Here is a 14,849-nt window from a genome sequence, read left to right as displayed (position 1 = left end):
ACTTTCACAATCTAGGTTCAAATTTCAAATGCAGCCCAAATAAGATAGATAAATGTTTTAATAACAGCCATTTGTACTTTTATAGAACCTTTACATAAGAAAAGTGAATACAAGTAGACCATTTGGTTGAGGTCAGGTTTATGGAGTGTTAAAGATGGGAAGTCAACTAGAACAGCATTAAAATAATAAAATCCAAAGGTAACGAAAGCAGTTTGAGGGTTTCATTGGCAGATAAGCTGAGGCAGGGTAGTAAGATCCCCGAACAGGACAATTAGCAAATATCTAGAGTGAGGCCATTCTGTAGCCAAGGTAGGCAGTGTTCAAGCGAGAAAGTATGCGATCAGAAGCTCATTCGAGGCTAAGAACAATGTAGCTCATCCTCAGGCTGTTGCCTTGAAGGGACTAGAGATTTGTGGCAGAGATCAAAGGAAATGCTTTTTGTTCTATCAATATTTAATTGAAGTTTCTATTTAACAGTAGTGTCGGATAAAAAGTTGGCCAAATTATGGATTGTGGAGAGGAGCAGGCATGTGCAGAGGAAATAGGATAGGGTGGTGTCAACATTCATTTGGAAAGCTAATAATGTGTTTTTTACAAGGTGTCGCAAAGGGGCAACATGTAGTTGAGAAACAGTACTGAATAAGAGAAATCGAGCTAGATATTTTGATCCTTATGGAAATGAGTTGACAGTGTGAAACTCCTTATTTTCAACAATCACTTAGAACCATGGGGAATATGGCCATTGCGCATAAAGTGTAAGAAAAGCTTCCCATGTTGCTATACATAGCGGAGAAAAATATGACCATCTCCCTGCGGTAGTAATCTCATTCAGAGATCTTGACTGGTATGGCAATTGTAAACATCACATTCGTGCATTTTGGACAATAGGTCCTAGGCTGCTGTGTAGATATTAACCTGACATCTATTCTCCCCATCTAGGGAATGGCAATGTGCCAAAATGGGAAAAAACTCTATTTCCCAGCCCACTTTAATGAGCATATAATTCACTCCTCCCATATTTCTATTATTTTAAAGGATGCTTATAATGGATCCCAAAGAGCCTTATTAAAAGCAGGATCTACTATATTAAACTAATATAATTACATTCATGCACTAAAGTATTAAATACATTTAGCTAACTTAACAAATGAAAGAAATTATAAAACAAAATTATTTCACATATAGGGGTTAAAGCTAAATCTTTTGCCTATGTCGCATCCAATTTATTCCGAAGGAAGCCAGTTTTGAAAAGGATATGTTTTATAAAAATATAATTCTACAACACAAATACACGATGCACACTTGTAATAGCCTCATTTTTAGCTTTTGCAAATGATAATCTGTCAGTACTGGTCATCTAAGTGGGTCAGCTAAGTTCCTCATTATTCGCTAAGTACTCTACTCCATACAATATAAATGTCAGATCTTTAAATTTTTAAAACCATTCTATTTATATATAAAATAGCTCTTTCTAATTTTAGTTCTGAAGTTGATTACTACAGCAAATTAATTAAAAATACTAGTGTATTGGTAATGAGTTACCTGATCTGAGTACCTTGAGTAAAACATTGTAACAACACAACATTGAATAGCATAAATAGTTACTTTAATTTGAATATTTCACATTGGTTAGATGTGATATTCAACTAACCTTGTGCAGAATGTAAAATAAGATTTAGACTGGCATCGAAGATAATCATTATCTAGGTTCCAAAAATTGCACGAAGTCAAGAGTGGAAACAGTGGGTGGAATACTCCTAGACCTATGGAGTTAGAGTAGTTGGCAGGTTCAAGAGTAAAATCTGAAGGTTGCTGATCAGTTGTCTGACCTGCCTTAGAGCTATCTTGTCAGGGTCAATGCAACAGTAACTACCAGGTCAGGTACATCTGATGATTGGAACCTGGCAGCAACCTGGAGGTGGCCTTTCAGCAGTGAGGCAAAGGGGTAGCCAGTGGCACTACCTACATCATAAAGCTTCAGGGATAAGGCACACCCTCATGCAATCCTGTGGAAGAAAGTACCCTCCAAATTTATTGGCCAATAGGTATGGTCATCCTTCATTTCTAAATGTATTTAATGTTTTAATAAGACTTCAGAGACTGCATCTACCTTGAGACACCTCCGTGGTCGCCAGCCTGCCTAAAGCTACCTTTGCCTTGACCGTGTGGACCTGCAATCCTCCAATCACACCGTCTACTTGGGCAAAATAAAGGACACCAAAGGCAGCTTCTGAAATACTAGCCATACATAAGGTAGCCATGACGTGCTACCAAATGTTATCTTTGAGGTGAGGGCCAATGTTCAGAGGTGGCAAGATTCATATCAGTATGTTCCCAATGTCTACTTTATGCATCACTATTGCTTTATAATTATAGGTTAAAAATCATTATTGGCCATGCTTCAATTTCTGCCTAAAACTTTGCAGTTAATTAATGTGATTTATTGCACATAAGCACCACAGATTATTGGGTTGAACAGCTGCACATTTGATGTAATTCACAAATTTATCTCTTTTTAAGCCAGTCACGTGGATCATTGCTGGCAATTTAATCTTTCTCGTCACTTTAAAATCATGAATTGTTGCACAAATCTAGAACTTCATGAAGCCATACACCTAATTTCAATCTATAGGTCAAGCAAACTGTAAAACCAACTCCAAAAATGACATGAACGTTTTCTGTATTTGTTTTCTGTATTTCCCTTCATTCGCAGGTTTCTCTGGTTTATACACAACATTGCAACAACAAACCTTATATTTATATAACTCTTAAATGTCATAAAATGTCCCAAAAAACACAACAGAAATGTTATCAGATGATGCTGCTACCATGCCACATAAAACAGATGATGACTAAAATCTTGGTCAAGGAGGTAGATTTAAAGAGCATCACATTTACGTCACATTTGCTCCTTCTTTAAGGGGGAGTAAGTAAGTCAGAGCTCAGGCATACAGATCAGAAGTCAGGTGATCAGGCTAAATAAATTTGGTATGGACCAGAGATCAAAATTGAAAAGTGGAGGTTTTGGAGGTGCTGGAGCTGAAGAAAGTTATTCAGATGTAAAACAATGAGGTCATGCAAGGATTTAAACAGAAAGATGATAATTTTAAATTTGGCACATTGTTGGACCAAAAATAACGTGTATCATGGTGCACAGTGTTGAAGAGAGAACAGGGCTTGATGCAAATTAGAATGCAAATTTCTGATGTGGAACTTCATCTCTGTTTTTTCACTTTTTTCCTGGTCAAAATCCTGAAATTCCCTTCCCAACAGCATGATACATGTCATTTAACATCAAATAACGTAGCAGTTCGAGAAGACAGCTCACTACCATGTTCTCTAGGGCATTTAGTGATAGGTATTAAATCCTGCCTAGTCAGAGGTAACCTTATCCCCTGAACAAATACAAAAAACATGTTTGGATGAGCTCAAGTAACATTCATGAATTACAAAAAGAAATGGTGTTCCCAGTAAATGTGAAGAACTTCTGATAAAATGTGTAAGAAAGAAAATTGCCACGGTTTGAATTTAAATGCTTGTCTACCAATACCCTATTGAAATAGAATTGTTTTTAGTAGCATTGCACAACACGCAACTATATAGAACCACCTGATTTTCAATCATTAATCCAACCAACCATGTTTAAATATTTCTGAACAATATACGGAGAACATCTTCAAGTTAAAATAGCAATTCTGCACTTCTGACATATGGAATTTCATGATCTAAACACTTCGGAGGAAATTAACGGTAGCCCAATTGCCAGTGGATTAGCTGCTCTCTGGCATATTCATGTAAATATATATCCAATGGCAGAAGGTGGTGGTAATTTTCTTTGTTGTATTATTATCCACATCCATTAACATTTTAAAACAATTTAACAGGAAACCACAATCCTGCTTGTAACAAAACCAAGTTAAAATGACTAAATAACACATTTTTATTGAAAAATAGATACTTGGCAATGCTGATCTAAATGCCCACATGATTCACAAAGCTGTTGATTAATCATTTGAAAACTGCAGTCACCTCGTATTACAAAAATTGCAATAAGGTGGCAATTTCACAATAATGCCAAGAATTCTGAATAAATATCCTGTCAATCTGCGGATATCTTTGATACTATGGTTTGATACACAAGGGTAAAAATTTGTACAGAGTATCCATTTTAAGTAGCTGTAGCAAATACCTTGAATTTTAAAACAAATTTGACAGAGAGCAAAAACGTAAATCCTACGGGCTTTTGCTTGGTCTTACTTGACCTAATATAATCTCAAATTTTATATTCTGATAGGATTGTTGGTCAGGATTTCTTAATAAAGAACAGTACAGTTCAGTAGTTATGCCTTTCAATTTCAGTATCTAGATTTAGTTCAGTATCTTATGCGTTATTTCACTGACATACTTTGAGTTAGCAAACTACTGCTTATAAAGTTAACAATTGTTTCACATCCCACCATGAGTATGCCTTATCCTAATCTGAAGAAAATAAACACACGTATGTATATACAGAAAAAAAAACGTATTCTGAAATCTGCTAACATGCATGTGCTTTTCTGTAAGAATAGAGGATTATGTACAGCTGGGTGCTTTTATTCATAAAGATGTTTGCTCTTTTCAGTTTCAAAACATTGTAACCTTCTACAGATATGCCCAAATTCAAGCACACACTTTGTCCAAAAAGATTAATTCTTTTTTATTGTGTTGGACAAAGTTGTCAGCCCATAAAGCTAGAAACAGATCGTAGAGATAGTACAAGTATGCAAAAGATGATTAGACAAATGACACAAAACGGTGAGATAAACAAATCATTTAGTCTGTACTAGCATTATGCAAAGAGGATTAAAGCAGCCTAAGCCTAAGATTTAGCATCTATTAAAGCACAACAGTTTACTAACTTTCTGTCTCCTTCTACCCACTCAAATCCTTTACATTTCCGTATAGCTTGAATTGTCTTGTGTTCGGTGTATGTTTAGAGAACGGTTGGAATCAAGATGCTGATAACAAGATGGACCAACAAACTAATAATCTCCCTCACAATGACTTTATTCTGCATGGTTGCAGAACACTTTCTCTCCTGATTTTGTCAAAATCTGAATTTCACCAAAGTATCCCAGCTCCAACAATATGTAAATCAAGCATATGCAAAACCAAATTGACAACGCTAAATGTGCTAATGAATTCCCTATATGTGATACAGCATTACATTGACTGCATAAAATATATGGATGTATTCCCTTTTTGGTAAGCATATTCCAAAAATATGCCGCCTTATCTAGTATCTTGCCTTATTCAGCCTGAGTGTTTTACAATTTTTTTGCACCATTTCCATGTTTGAACAGCTATTTCTGTACATTCTGCTGTTAATAACTTATATAACTGCTGTTAATACCTTTGATATTGATTTGCCTGTAATTGTCTATTAAGAATGTTTTGATGTTTTTTTTCCATCTTTTATACATCACAAACATGATGGAATTTGATACACAAATCCTTTCAAGAAAACTTAAAAGATTGTCAGAGGATAAAAAGGAAGTAATTACAACAGTAATTGATAATAATGTTAATAGCTCAGCAAGATAAACCACAATGCTACGTGGTATGAGAATCTCTTGAGAAGCCTGATTTTACAGAAATAAAATATTATTTAATTCCCATCATATTGTGGTTCCATCGTATTAGGACTCGCTGAATGATGTTGTGTAACAAAGTACAGTATTTACACCTGAGTAGATTTTTTAAGAGGAAATTATCACCTAACCCCACACTATATAAAAAATCTCTATCAACCTGTTATGGTTTACATCCAGAACAGGTGAGGCTTGAACCTAGACCTCCTGGTTTGATGGGAGGGACACTATCATTCAACCATAAGGTCCCTCAAATGAATTGAAGTGAATATCTTTGGAACAGTGGCAGTGTCCTTATCTCTGAACTAAAAGTCCTGGGTTCAAGTACCTGCCAGCTCAAACATGCTTGAACAGGTTGATTAAAGATACCTAGCATTGGTAGCATACATCAGCCAGACCAGTTAATGATCATAAAATCCCTAACTTCAAGAGTATTAGTAAACCAGTTTTTTTTGAGATGATCTAAAAGTTTTACTTTATATTTCCTGATACCAGACAAAGACTTCCAGATTTATTGAATTCAATTCTCTGAACTGGTATTGTGTATTTTGCACTATTAAATTCAGGGTTACTAATCCACTACCTTAGACCCTTGTTTATTGTACCTACTTTTGATTTATCAACGTTGTATTCGGTTAAATTTGGAACACAAAAAGCTGGGCAGATCTAAGGTTAGTAGGCGCTAGATGAGACCTTTAGTGTGCCTGGAGTTGCATCTGGCACAAAGGAAGGTGGCTGTAGCTGTTGGTAGCCCATCATCAAATCTCCAGAACTTCATTAAACATGTTCATTAGAGAAAGGTCTATGGCCAGAGCTTCCACTAATCTGCGCGTTTGTATGGCTGATTACCAATCTGGGAGGCACTGAACAGGCCTTGTCTGAGTCAAATACTACTTGTGTGCAAGTCGCTATGTAAAAAAGATTTAATGCACTACAACAAACAACAATATTTTGCAGGGAATGTCATCCATTGGCCAAATGTTTTTAATTCCTTCATCATGAACTTCCCACCATCATTAGGTCAGCAGTGAAGCTAGCCAAAAACCAATATAATCTTGAATTTATTCAAAACTCTGTTGCTTGTGTCATCCCTGTGCTCACTGTCTACATGAGTTCAGAGTCAACAAAAACCTTGGTCTTAAAGTTCTCAACATTGACTTTCAAATAATTTTGTACACTCCACAATGCCATCATGTCATTCTGCTTCAAAATCTTCTGAAGTAGCTGTGTTCATCCCATTCTCACCTCTAGGCCATCCAAGACTTTAATCATTTCATCATTGGTCATGCGTTTAGTTTCTTTGGCCCTAACCCCTGGAACTACCCCCTTCAACCTCTCCTACATCTTTGACCAATATTTTGTCATGTGACATAACATCTCATTTTGTGGCTCAGTTTTAGAATGGCCCATGGAATATTTTAAAGATACCATATGAATATAAGTTGTTGGTGGCTGTATCGATTCACAATCCATTTAAAAATTACTTATGTTTGTCCAGCAAAAGGGATGATCTGATAACTGTCCACACTAAGGCTGACTGGTATTTATAGCTCAGAAGTATGAAGGAATGACTGCTTTTACAAGAGAAATCCTTCGAATCTTCCCTGATTTTCAACAGCAGGGCAATCGACACTTCTTTCAACATTTAGGTGAATGGAGGCACCAAGACTCAGAAATGTAACTGGGCTAGCCATTTCAAAATCATAGCCTTGGTTTTCACCATGACAGAAGCTGTGGAAAAAAATGGATGATAAGCCATGCTATTAATAACCCTGCTCCTGAAAACACCACACTACATCTTCATGGGGTAAAAATAGGTTTGGGTTTGGATTTAAGCACACAGAGTTCACAGAGACAGCTGTACATTTAAATCTTTAGCTGCCTCTCCTCCAATTAGATGTCAGTAGCCTAACTCAGACATGAAAGTCTAGGTCCATGGCTCCAAGAGTGTTTGCCTCCTTAAGCACACACAGTCACTTATTTGAATTAACTTATTTTGCTGTCTCTCAAAATTATCCGAATGAGGAATTTCCACCTGCCTTGTCTCGTGTCAAGCCATAACATTCAGATGCATTAAGCTCAAATACTGAAGAATGAATTGTTTTTATTTTCCTAATGCAATATCTGATATCATCCACATAAACTATTCACCACCATGCAGCCATGCTGTTGGACAGAGAACATTATCACCATCTGTTTCTTCAATGGCTTGGGGGTTCATATCCATCACAGAGAGGCATTTGTATCAATGTAGCAAGAAAACGTAAGTAGAAATTTCCTTCAAGGCAGAAATGAGGAGTGTTTTGATAAGTTGTTTTGTTTGCATGAATCTAGTGCTGAAGATACTTCGTACATGTTGCTTTCAGTTCTCAGTCCATTCATGAAATCATAAATCATACAACATGTCTGCCATCAACATTAGCAGTAAGAAGTAATTTATTTTCGTGTATCTTGCAATTTTACCACCAAAGGATGATAAGTCATCAGCAGGATGTCTAAAGTTGTGTCCAAAACCCAATAAAGCTTTCAAATGGAACATAGAGTGCTGGTGGTACAGTGGTAGTGTCCATGCCTCATATCTAGATTCAAACCCACCTCCTCCAGAGATATGTTATAACATGGCTGCACAAGTTGATTAAAAATATCTTCAAACTGACACGTGCTAACACTGGATAAATTCAGTTATCCATTTGAACAAAGATTTCCTTTCGCCTGATGGTCCTAACTGCTAAAAGAATTGTCCTTTGCAAAATGCTTACTTCACTTTTCAAAAAGGCTATGAAATTTAAAACCATTGCATCGTTTATCTGACAAGTTATTTCAGGAAGGATGATTGCAATTTTCCTGTTACTGTTGGGCACAATACGTTCCTGAAAGAAATTTCAAAATGCATGGGTTTATTCACCAATGTGAAGAGATGATGTTGATGAAATGAAATTTTTAAAATGGGGAATTAAAAATAATCTTATCTAAATCAGATTAGTTTTCAAAACTGTAAGCTTAATATAAATCAGGAGAAATTGCTAATAATATTATAAAACACACAAAGAAAAAAATCCACAAACACGTCAATGCATTTTTTGTAGCAGTACATCAGTGGTAGGTCTGTTAATAATGTCAGAAAGGAACATATTACTCAAGCAATAACACTCCAACACTGATGTTTCACGGCTGGAATATGTGAACAGAACAGGAATAATTTGCTGTCAGAGCCAAGTCAACAGTGTATGAAAATAACCTGCAGGTTGTTAATGAAAAATGTACAGTATGGAACTGAGGATGACACAGAAACTTGAAGAATTCATGAAAAAGAAACCTTTTCCATTAAAATGTTAAATGCTGCAAGCTTTTGATGTCATGCTGTCAATCATTCATTCCCCCTCCCCTTTTTAAAATTTAATATGTAGCACCAATTAGATTTATGAACAGAGAACAATTAAGACTAAATTATATCTCCAGAAAATTTGAATGGTTGTATTTTCTTATTTGCGCAGTTCAAACACTTCTATCAAACAGGCATTAACTCAAATCTCTTCTCCTCACCTAACACTGCCCCATCCATATACTGAAGTGAATTATATCCATTACAGTCTGTTGTGGACAGAAACCAGAATATCTTTGCTACAGTTTTAAAGACAATTACAACAACTATCCTTGGGGCTTTTTTTGACTCCTCCAATGGAAATTTCAGCAGCGGTTTGGTAAAATCACCATTTGCATGAGTAATAAATTATCTTACTGAGGTTGCAGTTACAGAGTGCATGAAACCCCGAAACAAATCCAAAGGCCAAAAAATTCCAACTCTTTAGTAGAGCAGAAACATAACTGACCTCTTTGTTAAATTGAAATTTGGGTGATTAGGTAGGTAGTGATTGTTTGATATCCTGCTTATACACTCCGTAGCTACTGCAGGAAGAGAGGGTGGGTGTAGATGTAGCATTTGAGCAGCGTTATGTCATAATTCAAATCCAAATCATGCCCCCATAATTATGACTTAAGGCTTCTGGACCGTTGTAGCCGAGAAGTCAATTAGCCCCAGTACTCAGTACACAGTAACACTTACTTAATGTGAAAACTGAGAATCTGGTGTCTCCAATGTTGACAATTGATGCTGCTAATCATGAGGTTTTGGGACATCTCGGGGCCACTGATTTGCAGGGTTGACTTGCAAGATATTATTTCAATAGACTTTGAATCCTCATGGTTCAACTTGTTGAGTTTCTTTCACCTGGTTGGACATCCAAGGGATTGAATAGACAGCGTTCTAGTGCTACAATCTACAGGAGCACTCACTTAACATTGTTTAAAAATTTTGGCTACAATGCAGGAAGACAAACCTTCGGTAAAATTTGCTAATCCCCAGAAAGCAGTTTCATGAAACTACAACACACTTTCCAACCATGGAGAACTCTGAGTCTGGCAAATATTGCTTCCTGTATTCCGTCAGGCAATAACTGAATGCCTCAAAAAAGATCAGCATCTGAGAGGGGATGACTTGTTTATAGAACATAAATAGAAGTTTCTAGCTTTTATTAGAAGGCCTTTCTGATGTTGGGCAAGGAAGGGTCTTCAACTTTACTCTCACCCTTACTCTCTAGAGCTACAAATTTATTTGAATTTGATGTTCTGCTGACATGATGGGGTTCTTCACATTGTTGATCATCGATTAATTATTCCTCAGCCCATGAGTAACATTTTCTTAGCCTCCATTTGGGAATGTATTTGACCCTCCCACTATTCTTCCTCTGGTTTGCTTTGTGAAATGCTCAGTTTCACTCCACTTCTGTATTTAAAAGTATTTAAAACTGTGGTAATTCCCCAGATGGTACTATACTCCTGGTACTATATGATATTTCCCAACGTCTACCAGTGAGTGATACTTGATGACTAGTATTGAAGTAGTTTACTGACAATAATTAGCATTTTCATTTGTTTTCAGTCATGGACAAGAAACAAGACTTTTTTTTGCTGTTCTCTTCTTCTGACCCTAACTAAGATAGTTTTTAATTTTTTTTTCCTTATTTCCAATTCTCTTTTAAAGATAAGTAATCATGTGCTTCTACAAATTGTTTGAGAACCACCATTAAAAATGACCTACAGCAGATTATTTAAAATTAAATTGAAGTAAGTTTTATTATTGTATACAGCTTACAGTAATGCACACATGCATTAAAAATAAGAAATACAAAATAACGAGAAGTTCCATATTACAAATCATTTAAAACCAAAAGAATGGGAATTATAGCACATGAATTAGAGAGTCCAATTTGTCCAGCCAAGGCTCTCTCAGTTCCCCTTGCACAGAAGTCCCTTTCTGCAGAAGATCAGAAGCAGGTGAATTACTGGTGAAGCTGCCATAGTTGTAAGCTGAAAATTGGTTTACTTTGCAGGCCAAATAGAGGGTCCTTTCTGGAGCACAGACAATTTTGAGAGATTGACATCAGAGGGAGTTGTTAACTAAACACGGAGCTGCTTCCTCTTCTCGTGTTTGCAGCCAACACAGGAAAGAAGTCAGAAACTGTATAATTAAAGGTAACTCAAATGAACGAATGCTTTCAGTTATGTGACAGGGACTTCAACTCAGCTAACAAACAGCTTTTTGATTTTGTGGCAGAAACATAAAGTATTTTTGATTTGGCGGATAACTGTGGAGTTGTCAGCAACAAGTCAGGCAATATTGAATTTTGATGGTCACCTTTGTTCAGAACTGCCTGACGTAGACACCTTATCCATTACTCTTTTGTAATGAAAGTGAGAGCCTTAGCCTCCATCACAACCGTATACAAAGTGTTTCAGAAGCCATTTCAAAACTACAATCTATAACCTTCTTAAACATCAGATGTAACCAGCTGACAACGTTATCTGGGCATGTCTGCAATTTCTTTTTAAAAGCTCTAATCGAAAATAACAACAGGTTAAAATCATTACCAAAGGAAATAGGGTTACTGTGACAATTAACCGAACTTGAAGTCATTGTAAAATATTCCTATAATACTCTGGAATAATCTTATAATGAAAGTGTGTCACATTCCAGGAGGGTTGAGTTTACTTTTTTCCTGGTAAATGCTGGGAATTTTCCAGAAGCAGCCAATGGGTCCACTCTGTTTTCAATCCCAGCCATTTTAAAATCTGGAAATAATTCATTGAAAAAAAAGCATAATTTAGCTTCTGACCTGCCATTGATCTTTATGTAATTGTAGGCTTTTTCCTTAAGTTTGATATCATCTTTAACTTTTTTTAGTTAATCACAGATGACAGCTCATCCTTTGGAATTGTTGTTCCTCTTTGGAATGTATTCACTCTGTGTATTCAAAATATTCCCTTAAACTGAATGTCTATTAACCTATCACTTAACCTAATTTGCCAGTTTAAATTTAGCTAGACCAGCTTCAATGCCCCCTTAATTGCCCTTATCTAAGTTTAAAATATGAGTTTTGGATCTGTACTTCACTCCCTCAAACTCAATGAAAAGTTCAATCATAGTATGGTTGCTGCTATTGAGAGATCCCTTCAAAATTTGGTTGTTAATTATTCCTATCTCATTCCATCATACCAGGTGTAATACAGTCTGCTGACTGTGTAGCTTAAGAATGTCATGTTCTTAGAAACTATCCTGAAAATGTTTCGTGAACTTCTCACCTGGAAAACATTTACAAATCAGATTTTTCCATCCATGTACATTAAAATCCATCATTATCACTTTGCCTTAGTGGTAATCTCTTATTATTTCTTCTCTTGTACTGCATTCCACCATGCGTTTAATGTTGGGGCTCTGCACACTGCTCAAACCTTCTTGCTTTTATCATTTCTCATCTCCGCACAAACCACTTCTACATTCTGGCTTCCTAAACTCAGGTCATCCCTCTCTGTTGTACTAATTCCATAATTAAATAATTAAGCCTCAATAAATATGGGCCTGGAAAAGCACAACCAGACAAACAACACCCAAGGACCAGGGAAGTCAATATTTCAGGCCAAAATCCATCACCAAGACTGGTTTTGGCCCAAAACATTTCCTGCTCCTCAGATGCTGTCTGACTTGCTGTGCTTTTCCAGCTTCACATTTATTTACTCTTGCTTTCAACATCTGCAGAATTTACTGTCTCCAAGTAAATAATAAAGCAACGTCTCCACCTTTTTCTAGCTTCCTGGACTTCCTGAGTGTCATGTTCCATTCAATTTTCAGATCCAAATCTATGTTGTCCACTCTGTCTCTGTTAAGGCTGTCAGATCACTAATTTATGTCTATTTGCATTCAGCTCGTCAGTTTTATCTCTAGATCTTAACTTTGCTCATTGTCTCCCACTTTTTGTAAAGTATTTTCTCTGGAGGATTCTGTATTCTGTCGTCAGGCTCAATGTAAGTCGGAAGCCAGAGCTTTATGAGTGACACTCATTCTTTATAATTTTCCTGGAGACAGCTGAACTCCAACAAAGAATAATGATGGGGAGAGTGACTCACGGAGTTGGAGAGCCAGTTAGAGGAAATTGAGAGAAAGGACACTTCAGCATGGAGACACCTGCAGCAGTTTATTAAAGTTTACATTTAAAAAAATGCATTCCCAGTTGAGTTATTGCCATTAGAGATGAAACATGGGAAACTGCTCTAAACTGGTGGTCTGATGCTTCAGTTGCACTCAGGTAGTCAGGAAGGTGATTTAAAGTTGCCTGCAGTGCTGGTTTCCTGGTCTATCACCAGAGTGCAGTCTCCAGGGTGTTACTTTGGACTCTTGCCTCCATAAGCCTAGGGGTTAATGGAAAAATCACGACTGACCTTCATTATCATGCCTTAACAATTTCTTATTAGGCTTTCATTGATCATTTGTTGAATGTGGTTGGCAAGCCTGCTGCTTTCTAATCCACTGACGAAAAATGGTTTGGAGACAGTTTGGAACCTTCAGACAGGCAATGAGCTGCCGATGTGGTTACAAACGATCTGTTCACCTCCATATCCAGTCTTTTTTTTCTAAACTACCAGAACAGCACCTCATGGCACTAAATTCTGCAATATTCAACTTTCCCCCAAGAAGCAATGGATGTATAAAGATTAAAGTCACCCACAATTATAACAGCACTTTCCTACTAAGCCCAACCTTTTACTTGTTTCATACTTTGTGGTATTATATCATTACAGTTAGGGGGCCCATAGGTTACTTCTTTTCCTGATTATTTCATATCTCATTCATATTGACTCTACATTTAAGAGCTAAGATCATTTCTTACTACTGTTCTAAGCTCATCCTTTATTCATAGAATTACTCCAGCTCCTTTTCCCACCTGTCTTTTGTTCTGCATTAGATCAGTTCCCAGCCTTAGTCATCTTACAACCATGTCTTTGTATTGGCTGTCATATCATACACTATTGTTTATATTTGTGCCATCATGTTGTCAAATTTCAGAGCTAGAATCAAAAAGAAATTGTGATGTGGGCAAAGTTTCACCAATGTTCAGCTGGGGAATTCAAAATATGTTTTTCCAAATGATATCCACTTTAGTGTTACCATAGTATTGCTCATATAGCCACTTGTGCAGCAACAGTCTTAATAGAGCTCTGTTCTGAAGAAGAGCCACAGGACTCGAAATGTTAACTCTGCTTTCACTCCACAGATGCTGCTGGACATGCTGAGCTTCTCCAGCAATTTTGGCCTTTGTTTCAGATCTTCAGCATCCACGGTTCTTTGTTTTGTTTTGGCAGAGTTGTGTTTGGGACGGAAACTTGAGGGGATTGAGCCAAGGGCTAGGCTACAGCCACAGTCCCTCCCTGGAAAAGGTGTAGATGAGCTTGTTCCAAGAAGGAAAGTGTTGATGATAACCCTTAGCTGACCAATTTCACCAGCTTTGAAACCCTAAGACTGCCATTAAATGAGTGGTTAAGAAGAGGAAAATTCAGATCCCTTATCCTCCAGCAACTGACTCACAGCAATCAGGTCCATCAAGCTGCCATGATCCCTTCTTTAAACTCAAGACTAAGACAGAGTATACAATGCAATTCCTCTGTTTATTTTACAGTAGCTATCATACATGGTTTAAAGTTTAAAAGGATTCAGGAGAGTTGTGGCAGTTTTCAGTACTTAGTGAGTACCAAGGTAGCACTTCAGTGAAATAGTATATCAAATGGATTTATTGATAGGAATAAACAGTGACATTGTGGAAACTTTAAAAATGCAGGTTAGTCTATCCAAGAACACATTATTCACAATTTCCTTTTACAGTGATTTAC

This window comes from Stegostoma tigrinum, chromosome 9 (assembly GCF_030684315.1).
Source record: "Stegostoma tigrinum isolate sSteTig4 chromosome 9, sSteTig4.hap1, whole genome shotgun sequence".
In the NCBI taxonomy this organism is placed as follows: domain Eukaryota; kingdom Metazoa; phylum Chordata; class Chondrichthyes; order Orectolobiformes; family Stegostomatidae; genus Stegostoma; species Stegostoma tigrinum.
The sequence above is the reverse complement of the archived record's forward strand: the minus strand, read 5'-3'. Positions refer to the sequence as shown.